This window comes from Cibotium barometz, chromosome 10 (genome assembly GCF_041138505.1).
Source record: "Cibotium barometz isolate CiBa-2024 chromosome 10, ASM4113850v1, whole genome shotgun sequence".
In the NCBI taxonomy this organism is placed as follows: Eukaryota; Viridiplantae; Streptophyta; class Polypodiopsida; order Cyatheales; family Cibotiaceae; genus Cibotium; species Cibotium barometz.
The window spans coordinates 51,426,408-51,441,226 of NC_141055.1; positions in this window are offsets into that span (position 1 = coordinate 51,426,408).

Sequence of the window (14,819 nt, forward strand, 5' to 3'; positions counted from 1 at the left end):
TGTACTTTAGCAGTTGACTCGCATGTGCCGCCTTTTATTGAGGGTGTTGAGTACCCTCCCTAGCTTCCTTGTTTGCCTTCTTCCAGTCCTTAACGGTGTAATTTGTAGGCAATTTTTCCCCCTCTTAGATGGGGCACGATAATATGGTGTTTGGCCGGTGAGCATCTGCGGAGCTTCTCCGGAATCCCCACTTCCTTTTGCATGGATGAACCATCTTTTTGTTGTATTTGTTTTGCTGATTCACCGCCAGCCATACCATCCTTACAATGAACCTACCCACAAACAATGACGATCATAAGTAGGCAAGAGCCAAGAGAAAGGGGTATATAGAAAAGAAAGCAATAACAGAACATGTACTTGTCTTTCTTTCTTCTTAATGTCTAACAATCTTTCTTCTTAACGTCTAAGAAAGGAGTCTTCTTGCTATATTTCCCTTCCCATGTCTAACCCCCATCATGCTATATATCATCGGAAACAGGGATTTCATTAACGTCTTCACAATTTCGTGATCACGTTAACAAAACCTATTGTTAACATATTAAAACTTGTGATCACATTGTATATTCACATGACCTGAGAAATGACTTGCCGGAACCCACTATTCCAGTAATACCTCCGGGCTTCTATCATTCCCGGTGGGCCCGCCGGGATACAGAGTTTTCCCGACGGGCCCGCCGGGAAAGATAAAAGCCCGGCGGGCCCGCCGGGAAAAACAAAAAACACCGGCGGGGTATTATTCTGTATATAAACACTGCCCGACACCCATCGTACAACTTTTGGGAAGATAGTCCTTGTTTTGGGGGCGTGATATCTCTCCTCAAAGTACTTGTAGAGCTCTCGAGTTGCTAGAAGTGTCCTCTTGGGAAGAACGTCCTTATTTTAGGGGCTGTCATCTTTCCTTGTAGGCACTCCTAAGGCTATTGGGCCACTCGTCCTTAGTTCTTTGAACTGGGGGCAGGGTGTGGTTCGTAGCTAATACTTGCAGAGATTTAGGGACAAATTTGGAGTCATTCAGCTTTGCATTTGAGCCACGTATGTAATCTACCTCATTCTGCTTTATGAATGGTTTGATGGAGCCAAGAGTCCTGCTTAGGGGCTTGTATTGGTTCTTGATACTTGATATAGTTTAGAGTAGACAAGGGTCTATTGTCCTATACTAGAGTATTGGGCAAGCATAGATCTTTGATTTTTTTTGTGAATGTTAGAGAAGGTCTATTGTCCTATACTAGAGTATTGGGCAAGCATAGATCTTTGATTGTGTAAAGTATCCTTAATTGGGTACAAAAGGCATCCTTCATTGGGGGTGCAATGTGCATGATAGTTTCGAAGTAGTTTTGTAGTAAGACCTTGCAAGATAGTTTGAAATAGTTTTGTGTTATGTGATGATTTTTTGTATTTGTCAAGATAGTTTCGAAGTACTTTGTCTGCAGATGTATGTTTTGTTATACGTGAGTGATTTGTTATTTTTTCATTTGTGTATTCATTGTTATATGCTTGGTTGAATAGGTTATTTGTTGAGATGGAGGACAATGTTGGATCCAGTGATACCTCCAATAGAGTCCAAATTTCAAATAGCAGGAAAAAAAAGGCACCTGGGATAGAGTGGCAATATGCAATTAACGTTGGTGATCGATTCATAGATTGGGAGTGTAAGCTATGCCATGCAGTAAAATCAGGTGGGACGCCTCGACTAAGAGAACACTTTTTAGGCGGACCGAAGAAAAAGTCATGTACCCACCCCTCTACACCTATAGTGGCCAAACGCATAAGAGAAGAAATTCAAAAGAAAGATTCAAGAAAACATGACACTCCTACCGTTAATGTATCAAGGCAGCAAGAACACTGTTGTTCTAATCATCAAACTCCCGCTACATCGCCTACTTGTACCCCGAACGGCAATATGCAGCCAAAAAGTAATCTACCCAGTGCATCTTCTTGCAAGCAAAACTTTGACGTAGGAAATATACCCATGCGTCAAACTTCATTGCAAGAAAGCCTACGTCAAGGTCGACTCGATGATGCATAACTCATCCTTGCTGAAGCGATTTACTTTTCTGGGAGTGCTATGATGATGGTGGGCAGTGAGCATTGGAAGAGAGCATGGAAGAAAATTGGTGAGTTTGGACCAGGGTTTTCACCGCCTACGTACCATGCTATGCGAAATGATCTATTAGAGAAATGTTATGCGCAGGTAAAAGAACGTGTACAAAGAATAATTCTTAGCAATATAGAGCTTTCTGGATGTAGTATAGTAAGTGATGGATGGTCTAATGTGCAAAGAAAACCATTAATTAATGTAATGGTTATTTCACCTAGAGGTGAGACTTTCATCCGTGCCATGGATTCAGCTGGTTCAATCAAAACTGGGGCTTACATTGCTCAAGTCATTAGCTCTATGATAGAGGAAGTGGGTGCCAAAAAATGTAGTCCAAGTCGTCATGGACAATGCAAAAAATTGTAAAAATGCATCCAGAATCCTACAGCGACAATATCCACATATTTTTCCGGTAGGCTGTGTTACCATATTATAGTAGTGATGTGTGTGAACACACTTAGGACCGCCGGGGCACTTTTTCCCTCACTAGGAGGTTTTTTCCCCCGTGCATTGTATATACGCCCATTATCTTCTAGGGCTGGTAATCTTTCATTTTTGGCACTCATAATACACTACTGTGTTGTGCTCAAGCTTCCTCATCTTCTTGAAGTTGTGTGTGCATTCCTGCAACCCTAATTCCAACAATTGGTATCAGAGCAGGCTTCCTCCTCCCGGGCAGCATCACCGGCACCTGCCGCTTCATCTCCTCCGATTGCAACGAGGTTTCACGAGCGTCTGCAGGTTAGTATATGCCGTGGGAAAGCCCAAAGGGCTTGGTCGTTTCAGAATTTTGATCTGAAGTCATTTCGCCCTCCGTTTTTGCATTCCAAGTACTGCGCAGGCAAAATCGTCCTACTGTGCAGATTTTCTGTCAAGATTAAAATCTACAGGACAGGTGCCCATTCGTCTGTTTTGGGCTGTGCTGCATAGCACAGGTCGATTTTATACAGGTTTACCTCTTACAGACAGCATTTACATCTAGTAGTACAGTCATTGGCCATGGCTGACAACAATGATGTATTCCGCATGTTGGCTGCTGAGGATAAGTTGGATGGCACCAACTATCCATTGTGGGCATATATGATGCGACATGTATTGGTAGCAAAGGGGTTATGGAACATTGTGCAGGGTATTGATGCACGTCCTATTGTGGCTGGGAATGCTGCAAACACATCAAAAACAGGTACTGTAGATGATGGTGCAGGCACAAGTGCTGTAGCAGCTGTTCGAGAACCACCACTTTCAGCAGAGCAGATTCGTTGGGATGGTAGAGATGCGCAGGCTCATGCCTTGATTGCGCTGTCTGTCAAACGTACCATTATCCCACATATTCGCTCCTGCAGGACTTCTAAGGATGCTTGGGATGTACTTGCCACATTGTATCAGGCAAGAAATGAGGCTCGTGTTGCTTACCTCCGAAAACAGTTGGAGAATGAGCATATGAACGAAGGTGATTCTATGGATAGCTTTTTGACAAAGATCAAGGATTTCAAAGAGCAGCTCGTTTCTGCAGATGAAATCCTGTCAGACAGTTCACTTGTGCAGACTGTTTTGAATGGTCTACCAGATTCTTATCAAGGTTTTGCTTCCACTCTTCGCTTGATGATGAAAGGCAATCCCAATGCCTTATCATTTGAGGAGTTAGTTTCTGTTTTGCTGCAAGAAGACCAGTCAAGGCAAAACAGGAATAATATGCGTGTCGCAGATCAAGCTTTCGTTGCTAGTCAGAGAAGCGGGAAAGGTAAAGCTGGCTTTTCTTCTAGTAAGCAGAAATCTGCAAATGCTGCGCAACCAAAGAAGGAAGACAAAGATGAGAAGAAGGGTGACAAACAGAAGACATTTTGCAAGTACTGTAAGGGAAATGATCATGTCATCAAAGCGTGTCCTAAGCTGGCTGCGAAAGAGGCTAAGAAGAAAGAGGCTGGTATGGCTGTTGCAGATGCCTCTCCTTCTAACAATGAATCTGCTAATGTTGTGCTAGATACAGAATGGGCATTCAATGCGCAGTGCAGTTATGACCCATCTTTGCATGACACATGTATGTCTGCAGTAGATTCAGATGTATGGTACTTTGACAGTGGTGCCACTAAGCATATCACCTCGCAGCGCAGTTTATTCACTTTCCTTGAGTCTGCTCCCACAGGGAATACTGTCACTTGTGCCAATAACTCCTCTTATCCCGTTAAAGGAGTTGGACAGATTGTGCTGAATGTTGCAAATGGCAACACCTTTACACTTTTTGATGCATTGTATGTGCCAGGGATCAAAAAGAATCTGCTGTCAGTCTCCGCATTTGCCAAAACAGGTTTGGTTGTAAAATTTGTGGATGACAGATGTACTGTTCATGATCTCTCTTGTGGTGACATCATTGTAGCATCTGGTTCACTATGTCGAGGGCTGTATAAGCTCAATATGGATGGCAAATGTGTAGAGGATTCAGCATGTGCTATTATGGATACGCAGGCTATTTCAGATGCAAAACTGTGGCATGCACGTTTTGGTCATCTGAATTTTGCAAGTTTGCTGCGCCTGCAGAAATCTGAAATGGTGTCTTCTTTGCCTAAGCTTGAGGCACCTGTCAAGCATGTTTGTGAGGGCTGCATATTGGGTAAAATGCAGCGTGCTTCCTTTCCCAAAGATGGATCAGTGAGAGCTGAACGCAGATTGCAGCTTGTTCACAGTGATGTTTGTGGTCCCATGCAAACTCCATCATTTGGAAACTACCTTTACTTCGTGACTTTCATTGATGATTTTACCAGGCATGCATGGGTATATCCTTTGAAGGCAAAGTCCGAAGTGTTTTTGTGCTTCAAACAGTTTTTGGTTATGGCTGAAAATGTGTCAGAAAGTAAGATGGGCACCCTCCGTTCAGATCGAGGGGGGGAGTATATGTCTTCAGAATTTAATGCATTTCTGGCTGAGCGTGGGATAAAACACCAATGTACAGTGCCGTATACACCACAGCAAAATGGTGTGGCTGAGAGAAAAAACAGGTCTCTCATGGAAATGGCAAGATGTATGGTTAAGAGTCAAAGTCTACCACATGGTTTTTGGCTTGAGGCTGTCATGTGTGCCACTTATGTACTAAACAGGTGTCCCACCAAAGCATTACAGGTTGTCACTCCATATGAGGCTTGGCATGGCCGCAAGCCATCTGTTGGCCATTTACGTGTTTTTGGTTGCCTGGCATATGCATTAGTGCCTGTGCAACATCGCAGAAAATTGGATGACAAAGCTGTCAAATGTATTTTTGTTGGATATAGTGCTGAGAGCAAAGGCTATCGTTTGTATCATCCACAGACAAAGCGCATTTTGGTTAGCCGTGATGTTGTATTTGTGGAAGATGCAGTTCAGCCCTTGGTTTCATGTACTAAGGAGACAGATATCAGCTCACGTGATGTCTATGATACATTGTTGCCTCTTTTCAGTGGTGCACAGTCAAGTGCAATACCTCATGAGGCAGTTTTTCAGCCTATGCAGGTTTTAAATGATGGCACAGATCAGCCTATATCTGATGCAGATGTGCATGATGCACTTGAGGATGAGAGACAAGAGATTGAGGGCTCTAGGAATATGCCTAGATGGCTGGTGCAGACTTTGCGTGACAGCAAGTTGGATGCCCCTTTGTCTAGTCGCACTCGTTCTGGCTCTCATGGTGCCTCTTATGCGTCAGATTGTTATGCATTGGCTGTTTCTAGTATGTGCGATGAAAGTGAGCCTGTTTCATTTGATGAGGCACAAAGTTCAGAAAATTGGATGGCTGCTATGCAAGCAGAATACGATGCTATTATGAAGAATGGTACATGGTCTTTATGTGACTTGCCCCCTGGCAAGAAGGCCATTGGCACTAAGTGGGTATACAAATTGAAGCGTAAGCCTGATGGCACAGTGGATCGCCATAAGGCTAGGCTTGTTGCAAAAGGTTATGCTCAAGAGAAGGGCATTGATTTTGATGAGACTTTTGCTCCCACATGTCGTATGACCACTGTTCGTAGCATCTGTGCATTAGCAGCTCATAATGGTTGGAATGTACATCAGCTGGACATAAAGACTGCGTTCTTAAATGGACATTTGCATGAGGAGGTGTATGTATCGCAGCCTCGTGGTTTTGTTCAAAGAGGGCAGGAAAACAAAGTGTGCAGGTTAAAAAAGGCTTTATATGGTTTAAAGCAAGCTCCACGAGCTTGGTATGAAAAAATACATGCATATTTGACTGCACATGGGTTTCAGAATAGTCCAACAGAAAGCACTTTGTATGTTAAAAGTGTGGATGGTGTACATCTAATCATTGCTCTCTATGTCGATGACATGCTGCTCACAGGACCAAATGAGAGTCATATTGCTGATTTTAAGGCTGATTTGAATGCCTCTTTTGAGATGTCAGATTTGGGGCATTTGCATCATTATTTGGGGATACAATTTAAGCAGTGTGATGGAGGTATTGCTTTGTGTCAGACAAAGTATATTGAAACATTGTTGCGGAGATTTGGCCTTGAAGACTGCAAGCCTATTGCTACTCCAATGGAGACAGGTTTGAAGTTGAGTCTTCATGATGCTGGAGATCACTTTGATGTCACACTCTATCAGACAGCTGTTGGTTGCCTCATTTATGTATGCATTACGAGGCCAGACATTCAGTTTGCAGTCTCACAGGTGAGCAGATTTATGCATAGCCCAGGCATTAAGCATTGGCAGGCAGTGAAGCGTATCTTTCGCTATTTGAGTGGTACTCGGCATCTTGGGTTGTTTTATCCCAGGGGGGGATCATTGCCGCCAGATTTACATGTTTTTTCAGATTCTGACTGGGCTGGTTGTTATGACACACGCGTGTCCACGAGTGGTGTTTGCTTCATGCTTGGAAGCTCATGCATATCATGGTTGAGCAAGAAGCAGCCTACTGTGGCCACTTCTAGTTGTGAAGCTGAGTACAGGGCAGCTTTCACAGCTACGGTTGAGTGTGTGTGGCTCAGACGCCTTATGGCTGATTTGGGTGTTGGGCAGCCATCTGCCACCACCATCTTCACTGACAGTCAGAGCGCATTGGCAGTTGCGCGGAACCCAGTGTTCCATGCTCGTACGAAGCACATTGAGGTGCACTACCATTATGTCAGGGAGAGACTCTCTGCAGGAGAGATCAGTTTGGCTTATGTGCCAACACAGGATAACCTTGCAGACCTTTTCACAAAGGCTCTGCCTCGTGAGAAGTTCGAAGCTTTTCGCAAAGCTTTGGGCTTACTCCCTTTTGTGGATTCGTCCACATAGCTAGACACTTCCCTATACATGAGTGCTAGCTCTTGTTCACCGCATCACTCCAGGGGGGATTTGTTACCATATTATAGTAGTGATGTGTGTGAACACACTTAGGACCGCCGGGGCACTTTTTCCCTCACTAGGAGGTTTTTCCCCCCGTGCATTGTATATACGCCCATTATCTTCTAGGGCTGGTAATCTTTCATTTTTGGCACTCATAATACACTACTGTGTTGTGCTCAAGCTTCCTCATCTTCTTGAAGTTGTGTGTGCATTCCTGCAACCCTAATTCCAACAGGCTGTAATACTCATAGTTTGAATCTTGTATTAAAAGATTGGTATAAATCTGATGATACCAAATGGTTTGCCTCAATCGTCGACACTGCTCGCCAGCTTGTGAAATTCATGCTCAAGAGATAGAGAGTTTTGGATATGTTTCGACCTCGCATGTCAGTTATGTTAAAGCTTCCAGCGGAGACTAGGTTTTGCACTCACTTTTACACTTTTGAGTCTCTTCTTAGAAATAAAGATGCAGTTTGTGAAACATTTACATGCATGGCATTTCATGACTGGGAGAACACTCAACTTGAAAAAGTGAAAGAGAAAATCAAAGTCTTGAAGGGAGCGCTTACGAGAAGAAGTTGGTGGAACAGTGTGATGGATGCATACCATGTAATGATGCCTGTTATGTATATTGTACGAAGCCTTGATCAAAGAGCGCCTAATCTCAGAAAAGCATGGATGCAATGGTGGACTATCCAGCGGAGTTTGGAGTGTCCTGAGAAATTAGAGCATTCAGTGGTGGAAAACCAATGGCGTGTACCATTCTCCAGTAGACAAAGAAAAGTTATGTTGAAGTACTTTCATGCTAGATGGATTGGAGCGCATTCACCACTGCACAGTGCTACTTACATGTTAGATCTTGAATAATATGGATTTGATGTCCAACGTTGAGGTGGTGCAAGATTTTTATAAAGTGGTAAACACTTTCTATAATAATGATGATGATCGTGTACAGTGCATAAAGGAGATGACCTCATTTCGGTTGAAAGAGGGTTTATTTTCCAACTCCCTTGTTCAACAAATGGCTAAAGAGCAACCTGCATGGAAGTGATGGATGATGAATGGTGGTGAGCATTATGCTTTATTGCGCAACCTTGCGATGAAGGTTCTAAGTCAGTGCTCTTCAAACTCAGGCTCAGAAAGAAACTGGAGCATGTATAAATATATTCATAGTACTATTCGCAATCGACTTCTTGCAGATCGAGCAGATAAACTTGTTTACATGTACTGCAATGAAAAGATCTTGCAAGACATCGAAAGCGAAGAGTATGAAGAAGATATGCCCAGATGGATGTACAATTGTGAAGATGTAGACGAGAACTTTGATGTTGGACATACGTTGTGCACCACCCTTGAGATAGAAGACAATTTAGACATTGACTTAGATGAGCTTAATTTAGCAGACGAGAGAGTAAACGGTGAAAGAATTTTGGAGCAAGATACTGACATAGAGGAAGAAGTCACTTCATAAATTTAATAAAAAGTACTTGTACAAATGATCATATTTGGAGAAATTATCAATACAAAAGTAGAATTTGTTTTTCTTAGCTCTCATCTTGAAATAAATTGCGAATTGCACTAGGAGTTGCATCTAAAGGTCCTGGTGGTTTATATTCGCTAGCCATGCCGAACACTGTATAAATACCTTGATTTATTGGGACATTGCACAATGCACATGTGGAAGTATTTTGCATTTGTCTCACTAAACATATTAAGTGGTAGTAGTGTCCACATGGTAGTATGTACTGGCCGCTCCACCCATGGAATACTTTGTAACATACAGGACATTGGGGGGTGGAGGAACTTGTAGCCTCAGCAGAAACTCCCACAAGATCAGGATGTATCAAAAAATGAGAGATGTGGTTTCGTTGGCGCACAGGAGCAATACGTGAAGAGATGCTCTGCACATCTTGGCTGATCTTTGTTAGCTGCTCTTGAATCCCTCTATTGGCCGGGGGAGGAGTTGACGCTTGAGTTAATCGGTCAGCTTCTTTCTCCTTCTCTGCTAGCTGTGCCCCTAAGCTTTCTTTGACCTGGTTTAACTCCAGTCCGGCGCCCTCCACCATGAGAGCAAGTTCTTCTCTTGTGAATGTCACTGTCTCTTCACGTATGTCGTGCGTGTTGACAGTGGCCTCTCTGGAGGCGAAGTCCACTGGAGTTTCCAGGATAAAGTGAGCATATAGCATTTTAGCAAAATAGAGTGGAGCGTCGGCGTTATGGAGAGGACGACCGTACACCTCCAAGAAAATGCGCTCGGCATTAGTTTTGATATCATTGTGAGTGCAACGAGAAATCTTCCATCTTCCCTTCTTAATCTCGCCATCTGGACATGGCCATATTTCCTTTATCATCTCTGTGGTTACGCATTTGTTTATGTCTTTCCATTGGGCATAAGTTGGATTTGTCCATTTCGATAACCTGCACGCTGTTCTTGTAGCTTCGCGGGATGTCAGGCCATGTGCAAGGGCCTTCATTCGCTCGTATGCCTTCTTGGCTAACTCCTGATGCTCGTTCGCTTGCGCCTGCTCCATATCTGTATGAACATAAATGACTTTAGGATTTTAATGAACTGTAAAGATCAACGTAAGATAAATTAACCATTACTCTCAAAATCTTGAAGTCAAACACAACGAGAGGAGATATGTATTGCAAAGACTCGATGAGAAATATCCACTTGACTCCAAAAACACTTCAAACAATGCTCGCACATCAAATTTTGAAGAGAAAACATAAACTTAAACACCACAAGAGGAGAGAGATATTGCAAAGACTCAATGAAGAGAGAAACAAAATTTTGAAACATTGGACACATCAAATTTTGAAGAGAGAAACAAAATTTTGAAACATTGGACACATCAAATTTTCAAATTCCTGAAACTTCATCTCTTGATACTGTATCATTACAAAGTTGGGGTGAATGCCACCGATAGCTCTACAAGAGGACGTTGTGCCCTCGTAGGGTCAGTATTTAGTGATCTAAAAAATTCAACTACTTGCAAAATTGATTTTCGCTCATCGCGATTAGGCAGAAACATCCAATTTTTGACTCTATGAATAATAGTATCCATGGTAACTTTGTCATGGGAACTATTATCCATCCACAACTCTTGCACTTTCTTTCAAAAGTCATATAAAGTTTGTAATAAATATCCCAAGGCAAAAACATCAGATGTAGGAGTATATGCATCTGCCAAAAATGGATCATAAAGCTCTGGGGCTATCCACGGCCGTTTATTTCGCTCTCTGTCTGCGTAGGAGACTGCCTGTGCCACCTTCTCCGGGTTCTTGTCTGCTTCAAATACAAAATTGAGAGACACCCGTTTTTTGGGCGCTCTCAGCAGCAACCCCCAATCGATAATACCTATGCGTGGCTTTAGCTCTTTTGTATAATCCAACACTACATTGAAAGGATGTAGATCGGTATGTACAATACCTGCCATATGTGCTGCCGCTAGACCTTCCACCAGGGCATGCATAATATGTGGCATGCTTATTACTATTTGTTTTATTTTTGAAAGTTCTAGATGACTTAAAGGGATATTATCAGGTGGGGGTTGTCTCCATCCTCGATCTAAACGAAAAATTGCTCTGGTGAACTCACTGAATCTGAAGGGAACCTTCAGAAGAGTATCACCAACAAGAGTGCCGCCATTATAGTACGGGAAAATTGTGATCCAAGGAGCCTCTTTTGTAAAGGCAATGCATCGGACAATCGATGGATGTAGCACTTGCATACCCTGCTCTGCCTGGAAGCTCTCGAACTTCGCGCTGCCTTCTCCTTTGTAGTGCTTTCCACAAAAAGTGATGTGCTCCGGTAAAAATGATATACCTTTAATTGCATACTCTTTTACTGTTCCAAACACACCGGAGCCTATTGTTCGTCCTTCGTGAAGTGCCTCGTGAGGGATGCCAATAAGATGTGTGCACATAGAATTGTAGATGGTACGATTAATGACACCTGTACCACTTGCATCTGCCTGACTGGACGTTGCAGCGACGTCCTGGGCAATGCGCACTCTTTTGGGGAGGGACTCTGCATCCAACGCCTTCATGCGCTTGCTCTTGGCTCTTTGCTCGCTCCATACAACGTCCCATAACTGTAGACGTTGCATATTGGCTTCAGGCGGGGCAGCATCTCTAAGATCACTGCATGCTACACGCATGCTCCCCAAAATGGTTCGTGTTATGTGTTGATGGTTGAAATCTGCTATCTTCTGTCTATCTAGCAGCTCAGCGTTGCCTCAGACTCATTGATCTTTTTGACGACATCATCAGTACATTGTGATACTGTGATGACCGCTTCAATGCGAATTGCTCGCAGAACAATTTTGCGCTCTTCGGGGGAAAGCATGTTGATCGTCTTCGTGAATCTAGCAAATATCACTAAACACAAAAAAACAGAATATCAAACATTACTGAAATAAACATCAAGCAAACGTGAGAGAACAGCAACAAGTATATCAATATCGTCAATGTTCATACAAAAACGGAATATCAAATAATTTTAATGAACTCAACATCATCCAATACATCATCAAACGTGAGAAAACAACAACAAGTGTATCATTACTTATCAATGATCAAACAAAAACAGAATATATCAAACAATATTACTGAACTCAACATCATGCAATACATTATCGAACGTGAGACAACCGCAACATGCGCATAATTACTTACGAAGTGTATACATTATCGAATGAGAGAGAGAGAGAGGGGGAGGAAGAGAGAGAGGTGTGACAGATAGAGAGAGAAAAAATCAAATGACATTTTTTATAGTTTTGTGAGTTCCTAAAGAGAGAAAAATAATGTTTTGTAATCCTAAAGCACTCCTCATCTACATACCTCTCGTGATAGAGAGAGAGATGTGAAGTGTATCATGAGAGAGAGAGAGAGAAAGAGTTGTGAAGTGTATCATTGCGAGAGAGAGAGAGAGAATTGTGAAGTGTATCATGAGAGAGAGAGAGAGAGAGGAGAGGAAGAGAGAGTTGTGACAGATAGAGAGAAGAAACATTAGATGACATTTTTAATGTTTTTGTGAGTTCCTAAAGAGAAAAATAATGTATTGTTTTAATTTTTAAGTCAATAGAGGGAGAAAAAAGAAATTATTAAGAATTATGTATATTTTAAGAGAAATTAAAAAAAATCATTATCTACACATCGTGTTGTGAAGTGAATCATGAGAGAGATAGAGAAAGAGTTGTGAAGTGTATCATGAGAGAGAGAGGGGGGTAAGAAGAGAGAGATTCATATTTTTCGAGTTACGTATCACGATATTATAAAATAAAACGTTTAGATAATATGATGTAAACTTTGATCCATGAAATACTAATGCCGCGTTAGCAACCAAGTATCGCATGGATCAAACACAATAAAAACAATACAAGTCAAATCAAACAAATTTACGACATTTATTCGACCGCGTTAACGATCATATGCCGCCGGGGTATACAAAAGCCCGGCGGGATTTTTCCCGGTTACCAGATCGCTTGCAACCGGCTTTTTTGTGAACATGTTAACATGTGAACATGTTAATAACATGTTCACACATGTTATTAACAAAAATTTTTTTGTGATCACGTGAATATAAAATCAGAGATCGGAAAGCTCTTCTAGAGTAGGTTTTGAAAATGTAAACTCCAATAGATTAGGAGCTGATTTGAAAGTAGGTTCTGAAAATGTAATCTCTAATAAATTTGGAACTGATTGCTGAAAATTTTCCACACCCCCATTTGCAAAGGAATATTCTGATGTGAAATCCCAAAATGAGCTCAAACTTTTCCTCATGCAAGAAGCGCTCACCCTTGGATCCAATGGATGATACTTTAGGAGAGCCGTGGGCCTTAGAAGATCCATCATCATCCAACGATCGATAACATGTCAATGATGGGCCAGGTTTCATTGTACTATTAGTGTGTGACTACAATTGGTATTCTCCCTCTAGATCATGTCTACCCTTAGTCCACGTGGCCGCCTTTAAAAGAAGGGACGATCGCCTAGGTCCCGATGATTGCCCTGACTTTGTAAGTATACCGTGCTGTCTCTCTAGCTCTCGCTCTCAGTCAATTGTTTTCAAATGGTGCACTTTGTCACTATGCTTATAGGGTCTTCAGTGATCTCTAACTACTTACGATTGTCATTATTTTTGGCTCTTTTAATGCAGGTTTGCTACAGCAGCGCCCATGCAGCAGCAAAGGCGCGCTATTTAGCGATTGCCTTCCTGCATGCTGGGACGGCACTTAACTTGCCGGAGGATTCCATCCAAAGCACTCACCTGGTCGATGTGCTCATTGGCGAGTTGTCCACGCGTAGCAAAGTGAAAAGCAGTGCACGAATATATTTGGGAAAAGAAAGGCCGATCGTGCCTATGCTGGGCCATGAGCCACCCAAGGAGGCACATCTACTTCGTGTCGTTTTTTTTTCTTTGTACAGTTTCTCTTGGTTAAATTATCAATGCAGAGCTTATTGTTTTGAAAAGCAAGGTAAAAGTTCAAATTAGGTCTAACTCGCTACCATCCCTCGTGCGCAGTTCCATTGTCTAAAAGCATAATCCCTTCATCTCTCGTGCATTTGATTACCTTAACTCACATCTTAAAGTATGTCACTTCACATGTATATGTAAAGCATAGTCTCCTCACATGAATTTGATTACCTTTAAAGAATGTTCTTTGCGTTTTGTCTCTTTCTTTTGTTGGGGTTGCCGTGTGCAAACTTTTGTTAAAGGAGAGCGTTGAGAAGAGGTAGACTAAGTGGCTCAAAATCAACGGGAGGCACATTTGGCACTCAATACTTCTTGTGGCATTATTGTTTGTATGAGAAGTTGGTGCTATAATGTAAGAAGGAGCTAGTGTGGGATACCTTAAGGGCAATGTGTGAAGTGGCTACAACAACAGGCTCTACACTAGCACCTCCATGAAGCAGTAATGGGGTCACAACATCATTGACCACCTCATCAAGATATAAAATTGCAATGTTTCAATTTGGAAAGTATTGTGATGTTTAAGGTGTTGGGTTTCTTGTCTAGCTTTTAGGGTTAAGGTTTTCAAATGTGATGTTTAAGGTGTTGGGTTTCTTGTCTAGCTTTTAGGGTTAAGGTTTTCAAATTTAGGGTGTACGATCTAGGGGGTTCTAGGTCATATACGGGTGTAGAGTTTATGAATGCTACAATGTTTAGAGTATAGGGTTTAAGGTTTAGGGTCTAGGCTCTTGCATCCACTATCTAGCTCTTAAGGTTTAAGGTCTAGTGTCTAGGTAATGAGATTTAAGGTTTAAGGTCTAGTGTCGAGGTAATGAGATTTAAGGTGTGAGTTATAGGTCTTAGGTTCTAAATTCTAGCACAGGTTAGGGTTCTAGGTTTAAGAGTGTTGTCTAAAACTAATTCAAAGGGGTTGTTAAGTGAAGGGAGGTAAAA